This window comes from Primulina tabacum, chromosome 10 (genome assembly GCF_025594145.1).
Source record: "Primulina tabacum isolate GXHZ01 chromosome 10, ASM2559414v2, whole genome shotgun sequence".
Lineage (NCBI taxonomy): Eukaryota > Viridiplantae > Streptophyta > Magnoliopsida > Lamiales > Gesneriaceae > Primulina > Primulina tabacum.
In genome coordinates, this window is record NC_134559.1 from 32,246,590 (window position 1) to 32,255,786 (window position 9,197).

Sequence of the window (9,197 nt, forward strand, 5' to 3'; positions counted from 1 at the left end):
CGTGATACCAGCATTTATTGCTTCATTAAATTCCATTAAATGCTATACAAGAACATTTAAGACGGTATACCATTTTTGGTATGAACTGCGACTGATTACTTTTGATGTATTCTGCAGGGTCCATTTTAAGCAACAAAGCTGAACCACCAAAAAAAAAAGAACCGTTCAGTTTTTGAACGTTGAATAGAGTCTATATATGGAGATGAAGGATTTCGTGAAGTAGCACGTAACATTGAACAAAAAATCTAAACTGAAAAACATCATTCGAGCATTGTTAGAACTTTCAGTTATCTAAAGAGCTCAAACACTCAAAAAGCAGCACACGCTTCATTGCATACTCTTGATCATTGAGATCATATTGTGCTAGCTATTTTTCGTCATATCTTCTCAAGCTATTCACTTCACTATTTCATTGATAGAAGAATTTGTAACTGGAAAAGAGTCTTTTCCAGAACTTAAGATCATTCAAGAAGTTGAGTTGTAAAGCTAAGAGTTTCAATAGGCGAAGGGTAAGTCCTGTTGAAGTGGGTGTGTACAATTGTTGTGCTGTATTTACCAAAGTCTTTTAGTGATACCTTCTGGAAACAGAAGAAGGGGAGACATAGAAGATTCATCTTCGAACTTCCAGAAACAAACCTTGTGCTATCTACTGCTTTTTGGCTTTATTATTTTTCACCCACTAACCAACAGATCGTTTTCCGCACTTTATCTTGTGATCTGCTGGTCTTTATGCTTGAACAAGAATCGTTAAAATCTCTAACAGGATTTTAGCACATCATTCGAAAGAATTTATTAAGTTGGCCATTGAGTTTATTCAACCCCCCCTTCTAAACTCAACCCGATCCTCAACAAATATCATGGTGTGATAGATGTTTTAAGGAAAGAATATAACATGCCTTTACGTATTAAGCACACGAAATAACGTTGACGATTGCGAAGAACGTGGATGACAACCTTGGCTAGAAGTTCCTTAAAGTCTTCTAACATTTTCTTTCAAATTATTGAGTGTGTGTGTCGTGTATAAAATTGTTGGAAAGAGTTTGAATTGTGTAAAAGATTGAGGCGTGTAGGTGTGATGGTTTGGGGAGGGTTTAACTTAATTTAAATACTTAATTAATCCCTTAAACAAGCTTAGGCCTATTAAGAGTGTAATTAGGCCAATTGGTGCTTGATTAAAGTTTATTTAAAATATTAAAAATAATTTTGCTTAAACAAGTTTGTGAATTTATTAGCCGGGTTGCCAAAACGTTCGTATTTTTGTTGAAAATCCAACACCTATAAAATTACGTCCCGGCGTATAAAATCACCTCAAAACCCTTATTTTCAAAAATAAGAAAAAGCATCATCCTTAATTTAAATAATTAAAAACAATTAACCAATAAAAACATTTTCTATTTTTCAGCACTCGGTCTCCGTTCCTCGATTGCAAATCGAATAACCTTTAAAAATACGTTTTAATGCAACAATGTAGAAAAATATATTTTAAATATGTAAATATGCACAACATAATTAGTTTATACAATTAAAACAATTACTTAAAATACAAGAGAATTTAATAATTGCTTGCATCTGGTTCGCGTGGACCTTCAAATTTTTGAGGCGTTACAATTAGGTCATGGCTTAATTATAAATTGGAGTAAGCAAGCCATAATTCTAGCCACCACCATTGAAAAAATCGAAAATTCCCTCTCCAAAAAAGTCTCAATTTCGGCCACACTCATTGCAAAAAGAGATTGAGCCACCTCTCAAATTGTTATCTCCTACGTAAAAATTTATTCAAAATATTTTAGTGCTATTTGGAAGAGGAACAATTCTTCAAGTCGTGGACTTAATAGAAGGATCGAAGGAAGGAGTTTTGGAAGAAAGTTCGTAGGGAATTCATCAAGAGCTATATCCGCCTATACCGGATTAGTTGGAGCCAAGTGAATAAATTCACCAAATGTATAATTCTAACAGCAAATGAATGTTTTTGATCGTAAAATCATACGAGTGCCCTAAATGTATATATTTTGATTGTCAAAATAAAATAAAAATTTTAAAATTTGCACTGCGTTTGTGTACAAGAAAACCGAGATCCAACAGTGGTATCAGAGCCAGGTTTTTTTTCTAAATTGTATGGTTTTGATATTGAATAATTTGTTTCTAAACACACAAGAAAATTTTTCAGAAAATTGTAGCACCATAAAAATTATTTTTTTCAGAAAAAAAAATGTTCGGATCTGCGACATCACGCTAAGCATCCTGCGCGAGGCGTGCGGAGCGTCCACAGGCTGTGCGCCGCCCTGTGCGCATAGGAGTCCTGCCGCTGCCCGAACGGCGGGCAATGCGGACGGCTGCCCGGGAGTGTCTCGGGAACCATGCTGGATGATGAGCTTGAATTATTTGGGCCTAAGGTCCAATTTTTGGGCAAAATTTATATTTTTTAAAATTGGTTCAATTTTTCTTTTGAAAAATTAATTTTTGTAAAATTAATAATTTTCTTGTAAAATAAATAATTAGAATATGATTTTAATTATTTATGGTAAAAATGAGTTTTACAAGAAATCAATTATTATTGATTTAATGGAAATTAAATAAAAGTGTTTATTTAATTTATTAAATTCTTTAATAATTTTGGTGGTTAGTAATAAAATTATTAGATATATGATTTATCAATTAATTAAATTGATGTTAATAATTGATATTTAATGTATGAACGATGATCAAGAGCCTTGACCAATGTGTTAGGTGTATGATAGGATATTTTGCTGTTTTATTCATTTTGTTAATATTTGATATTATTAAAGTAGGCCTGGTTTATTGCCTGTTCCCACCCCATGAGATGTATCCCTTATGTGCCATGGTTATTTAAATGTAATTATTAGAAATAGTGGGAGATCAAGACTGGAAGATGGTGGGCCCGATGCACAAGATGAAGACATGTAAAATACTGGAAGCTTTTGTAGTAAGTTGCATTTGCATCCCTGCATTCATCTAAGTTTTGGACATGGATCCATGTCTAGCTCACATGGATCTAATAGTGTTGGCGATCGATCATCCTTATTTATTGTTGAATGTAATATTATGATATATATGCGATATATAGTAGTATGCATGTATGTATATTATTAAATAATATAGTTGCATGAATCCGGCAAACATACAAACTCGTGGCACACGATTTTAAATTAAAATGATGAGACAATTTTAAAATTAAAATCCCTTATTTTGAATAAGATTCAAAATTTATTTCAAACTGAAAAAGTAAAAAATAAAAGTGTTTAATTTTTCCTTGCCTTCCATCAACCGTGGTTGCATGTTGATCGTTGCCCGCGGACAGTCTCTGGCTCATATTATTGGGAGGCCTGGACGCTGGAAAGTTATGAATTCCACTAGACATATGATGTGAATTGAGTGAAACTCCCATGAATTCGGCTCATATTATTGGGGGAACTCATGGTGACAGTCTACTACAATTCAATATTGATGGGTCGATTTGACACGTGAAAATAAACGACGTTATATTATTGGGTCCTTATTAAACACAAGGCAAAACACGTGGAGGTTGCATAGGGATGCAATTGGATTCTATCCTTTTAGAAATTATAATTAGCTGATATTATTCGGGATTCTAATTGGCTAATTGGACTCTACGTGCCCACTAAAGAAATACGATTTCCCTATTTCATCAGAGGATGGTGGAAATGTCAAAATAGTGGGAGAGAAATTTATAAAATTAAATCCATATTTTATATCTTATAATTATTTTAAAATTATCAGCAACCATTATCTGTTTTCATTTTCAGTATAATTACGATGACTACTCGTAACCTGCTTTCAATCATTCTCGATTAAAACAAATTGACTGGCCCTAACTATCATGACTGGTTTAGAAATTTAAAGATTGTTTTGAACTCCGAAAGGAATCGCATATGTGCTTGATAAGAAGCCACTGAAAGAGGCAGCTCCTGATATCAGTAGGACTGAGTTAGCTAAGTTTGAGAAATGATGAGACCATGATCTTCAAGCTAAGAGCTACATGTTGGCTTCTATGTCGAATGGACTTCAGAGGAGGTTCGAGGAGGCGGTGAATGCTGCTGACATTCACCTTCATCAGAAAGAATTGTATTATGTACAAACTCGTTCAAAGAGACATGCTACTGTTAAAGAACTCATGCCTACACGCTTGCGAGAGGGGACTTCGGTCTGTGAGCATGGTGTTAGGATGATTGGGCTCGTCGAGAAATTGGTGGGACTCGACATGGTTATTCCTAGTGAGCTCTCGACTGATATTATCTCCTTGTCATTGCCTGCCTCGTTCGATAGATTTGTGGTTAATTTTAATATGAACAAGCTTGAGGCCAATCTTGAAGAGTTGGTCAATATGCTTACTAATTATGAGGCCACAATTAAAAAGGAAAATCATGTTCTTCTAATGGGCTCTTCGTTCGGTACGAAAAAGGGATCCCCAAATAAAGGAAAGAAGCGTTCTGCCCCTCTGAAGAAGAACAAGCCCAACAAGAATCCATACAAGAAACCAAATCCGGGGCCCACAAAGCCTGACAAGTCAGAACAAGTCTGTTTCCACTACAAAAAGCCTGACATTGGAGGCGTAATTGCACGAAGTATCTTGCCCAGAAGCGTTCTGTCCATGGTATGTTTCATATTGAAGTTAATGTTTTTATTAATTCCTCTTATTGAGTATTGGATACCGGATGTGGTTCTCATCTATGCAATGATTTGCAGGTGATGGGAAGAAGCAAGAGGCTTAGAGATGGTGAGACTTTTCTAAGACTAGGAAATGGTGCAAGAGTTGCTGTCACTGCCGTTGGAGACGTTACTTTAATTTTGGACAATGATTTTAAGTTGTTTTTGAGAGACGTTTTATTTGTTCATGAATTTGTTAAAAAAATTATTTCTATTTCTATGCTTGATAGGGATGGTTATTCTTGTGTTTTTGCTAAAGGTGTTTGCAATTTATACAAGAATGAATGTTTGATTGGAATTGGAGAATTAACAAACTGATCTATATAACTTATAATTAAAAGATATTCCGTTAAACAATATCCAAGCACATACGAAAACAACAACACACAAAAGGAAAGTAGAAGATCCGAATCCTGTACAAATATGGCACGCTAGACTAGATCATATTTCCCAAAGAAGGATGCACAAGCTACTGGGAGAAGGCATGTTTGACTTGTCAGACATAAATTCTCTACCTACTTGTGAGTCATGTCTAAAAAGAAAATTGACTAAGACTCCATTCAATGGAAACCTGGAACGTGCATATGGTCTACTAGATTTGATCCACACGGACCTTTATGGCCCGCTAAGTGTTAGCACAAAATTTAGGAATTGCTACTTCATTACCTTTACTGATGACCATTCGAGGTATGAGTACATTTATTTGATGAAACACAAATATGAAGCATTTGAAAAGTTCAAACAATTCAGATCTGAAGTAGAAAACCAGCTAGAATGAAGTATTAAGGCACTTCGATCTGATCGAGGTGGAGAATACTTGAGTGCTGAATTTTTGGGTTATCTAAAAGAGAATGAGATTCTCTCACAGTGGACTCCACCAGCAACACCACAATTGAATGGTGTTAAAGTCGAAATCGAACCTTGATGGACATGGTTCGATCCATGATGGGATTCATTGAAGCCTACATCGTTTTGGGGCTTTGCGCTTGAAACTGCGACAATATTGTTGAATAATGTCCATACTAAAGCAGTGGATAAAACACCATATGAGATATGGATGTGAAAAACTCCCATGTATTCTTACATGAGAATATGGGGATGTCCTGCTTATGTGAAGCAGACTGTGGGCGACAAATTCCATACCACTTCCAATTTGTCTACTTTGTAGGATATCCAAAGATTTCTGTTGGATAATATTTCTATCATCCCTACTGAAGCAAAAGTTTTTGTTTCAAGAAATGCCACCTTTTTGGAAAAGAAATTTTTATTAGATAGAAAATGCAAGATGATAGAACTCGAAGAAATTCAAGATACTCCCCCTACTATAGAAGTTGAAACCATTTCCCAACAACCAGTAGTTGAAGTACAAGCTCCTAGAAGGTCTGATAGGGTTATTAGACCACCTGCAAGATATACTCTTCTTCATGAACAAAGCCATGATGAGCATTGTGTTGGATGTGATCCAATGAACTTCAAAGAAGCAATATCTGATACTGATTCAACCAAATCGCTTGAAGCCATGCAGTCTGAAATGGACTCTATGTATTCCAACCAAGTCTAGACATTGGTTGATTTACCTGAGGGAATCGTTTCCATAGGATGCAAATTGATCTACAAAAGAAAGCTTGGGGCGCTATGGGAAGGTATTGAACTTCAAAGCAAGGCTGGTTGCAAAAGGTTATACTCAAAGGAAAGGAATTGACTATGAGGAAACTTTTTCACTAGTTGCTATGTTTAAGTCCATTAGAATGCTACTAGCCATAGGCAGCATGGTATGACTATGAGATATGGCAAATGGATGTAAAGACTGCAATCCTCAATTGAGACATCAAAGAAGAAAATTATATGTCTCAACCTGAGGGATACACATCAGTAGGAAGTGAGCATAAATTATGCAAACTTCAGAGATCAATATATAGTCTCAAGCATGCGTCAAGGAATTTAAACCTCCAATTTGATAGCACTATCAAGGAATTTGGTTTTGCTAAAAACCCTGAGGAACCATGCGTGTACAAGCAAGTTTGTGGGAGTGCAGTGACATTCCTAGTACTTTATGTTGATGACATCCTACTCATTGGGAATGATGTAGGATTACTGTAATCAACTAAAGTATGATTAGCAAGTAAATTCTCCATGAAAGACATGGGTGAAGCATCCTGTGTATTGGGAATACAAATCTGTAGGGATAGATCAAAGAGGATGCTGGGGCTCACCCAAGACACTTATATCGATACCATTTGGAAGAGATTCTCTATGGAAGAGTCCAAGAGATGATACTTACCAGTGTGTCATGTTGTTACTCTATCTAAAGCTATGTGTCCCAAAACTGATGAAGAGATAGAGATGATGACACGTATTCCATATGCGTCAGCCATTGGTAGTATCATGTATTGTATGATATCGACACGCCCTGATGTTGCTTACGCTCTGAGTGTTACAAGCATATATCAGGAGAACCCTGGTCCAATGCATTGGAAGGTCATGAAAGATATTCCTAAGTACTTGAGAAGGACTAAGAACTTATTCATGGTCTATGGGGGTGAAGAATTAATGTTGGAAGGCTACACTGATTCTAGCTTTCAATGTGATGTAGATGATTCGAAATCGACCTCTTGTTTTGTATTCATGCTTAATGGTGCGGCTGTCTCTTGGAAAAGATCCAAGCAAGACACCGTTGCGGATTCCACCACTGAAGCTGAATACATTGCTGCATCTGCTACAGCCAAAGAGGCAGTTTGGATGAGGAATTTTGTCCAAGAGTTGGGTATTATTCCTAATGGAGTTTTTCCAGTCCCGGTGTTTTGCGACAACACTGGCGCCGTTGCACAAGCAAAGGAACCAAGTTATCATCAGCGATCCAAACATGTACTGATGAAGTTCCACATCATCCAGGAGATTGTAGGAAGAGGAGATATATCGGTCGAAAGAGTCCCCTATGCAGATAATGTTGCTAATCCACTTACAAAGCCCTTGCTAGGACCATTGTTTGAGAAGAATCGCGAAGCAATGGGATTAAAGTTCATGGGTAGTTGGCTCTAGGGAAAGTGGGAGATTGTTAGAGTAGATGCCCTGTAAGCCAACTGTTGGCTAGGGATTTTATTAACTCAAGTGTAAGAAACAATCTTTATTTTAATAGAATACATTATTTCAGGGTTTGTTATTTCTTTATCTGTATACCCATGTTATTAAACATAGATAAAGACCTTGATTATACTTTAATACAAATGAATCGTAATTCGGTGTTAAAACTCATTTGTAAACACTGTATGATCTAAATTTGTTCCTAGTTGATTTAGCCGCCTAAAACATGGATAAAGGTCGCTTGAGCTCGAGACTAGCATCTGTGATGTTGTGTACCGCGTTTCTTGGTAAGGGCATAAAGATGTCCAAACATGCAGATGGTTATTCATATGATGATTACACCGAACAACCCTCCCTTGGACTTTCCAAGTGGTTATCATTTATCGAGAGGATAAGTCTGTGGTTATGATTGTACACCATTAGTCCTTACGATCCGGGACAATACTGAGGCTTTATATACTAGGGCTGTGCTTTGACTCATTTACCGGCTCTAGGAAAGTCATTAGGTGGCAAGGTTGGGTATAGTTGCAAGACATGTTGGAGCCAGTGAATTGTAGTCAGGAATTCACCGCTCACCTACGAGTGTGGATATCCTATGTGATCTAACAAAATAATAGTGCGTGGAATCTCTGGCCAGAGTATGAGATGTACGTTAGAGAAGGAGTTCTCCAATAGTACATGTAATGTCACTATTTATATGTATCACATAGTTATTCAATTAATATGGAACCCTTGATGATCCAATGATTGCAGATTCGATCGGGATATATGAGATGAAGGGACCGTACTGTACGCTAATCATAATCGACTGGTTCTTGCAGGCACTATCAGTGATACCTTGGGAATCATGGGGCGATGCTACTAGACGTCCTTACCATGGTTCGATGGGTTTAATAGAAAATATGATTTCTGACATTCTCGTGATCAATTGTTGATACATAGAATTGGGCAAATTAGAGTAAGCCCGAATAAAGGATTATGCCCTGAATCACAAGGAGTTGTGAAGCCACGGCTAGCTGTAACCCTGAACCATTGACGGTCACAAAAGCACTGGATCATTTATTCCCGTCGAGAGAATAAATTCAAGAAGTTGAATTTATATTATGATATAGTAAATTCAAGCATTTGAATTTATTATAATTAAATTTTTAGAAAAATAAATTCAAGTAGTTGAATTTATAAAATTTGATAATTTAATTTATTAAACTCAAAAGTTGAGTTTATTAAATATTAAATTTTGTAGGAGATAAATTCAGGGAGTTGAATTTATAATTTAAATATTAATTTCAAATGTTGAACTTATAATGGATTTAATTTATTAAGCTCAAAATTTGAGTTTATTAAATATTAAATTAAATATAGTGGGAAGTGTGTTTAATGGGCTTGTAGGAGTACAAGTCCAACATACTAAATAATTAAATTTCTTAATG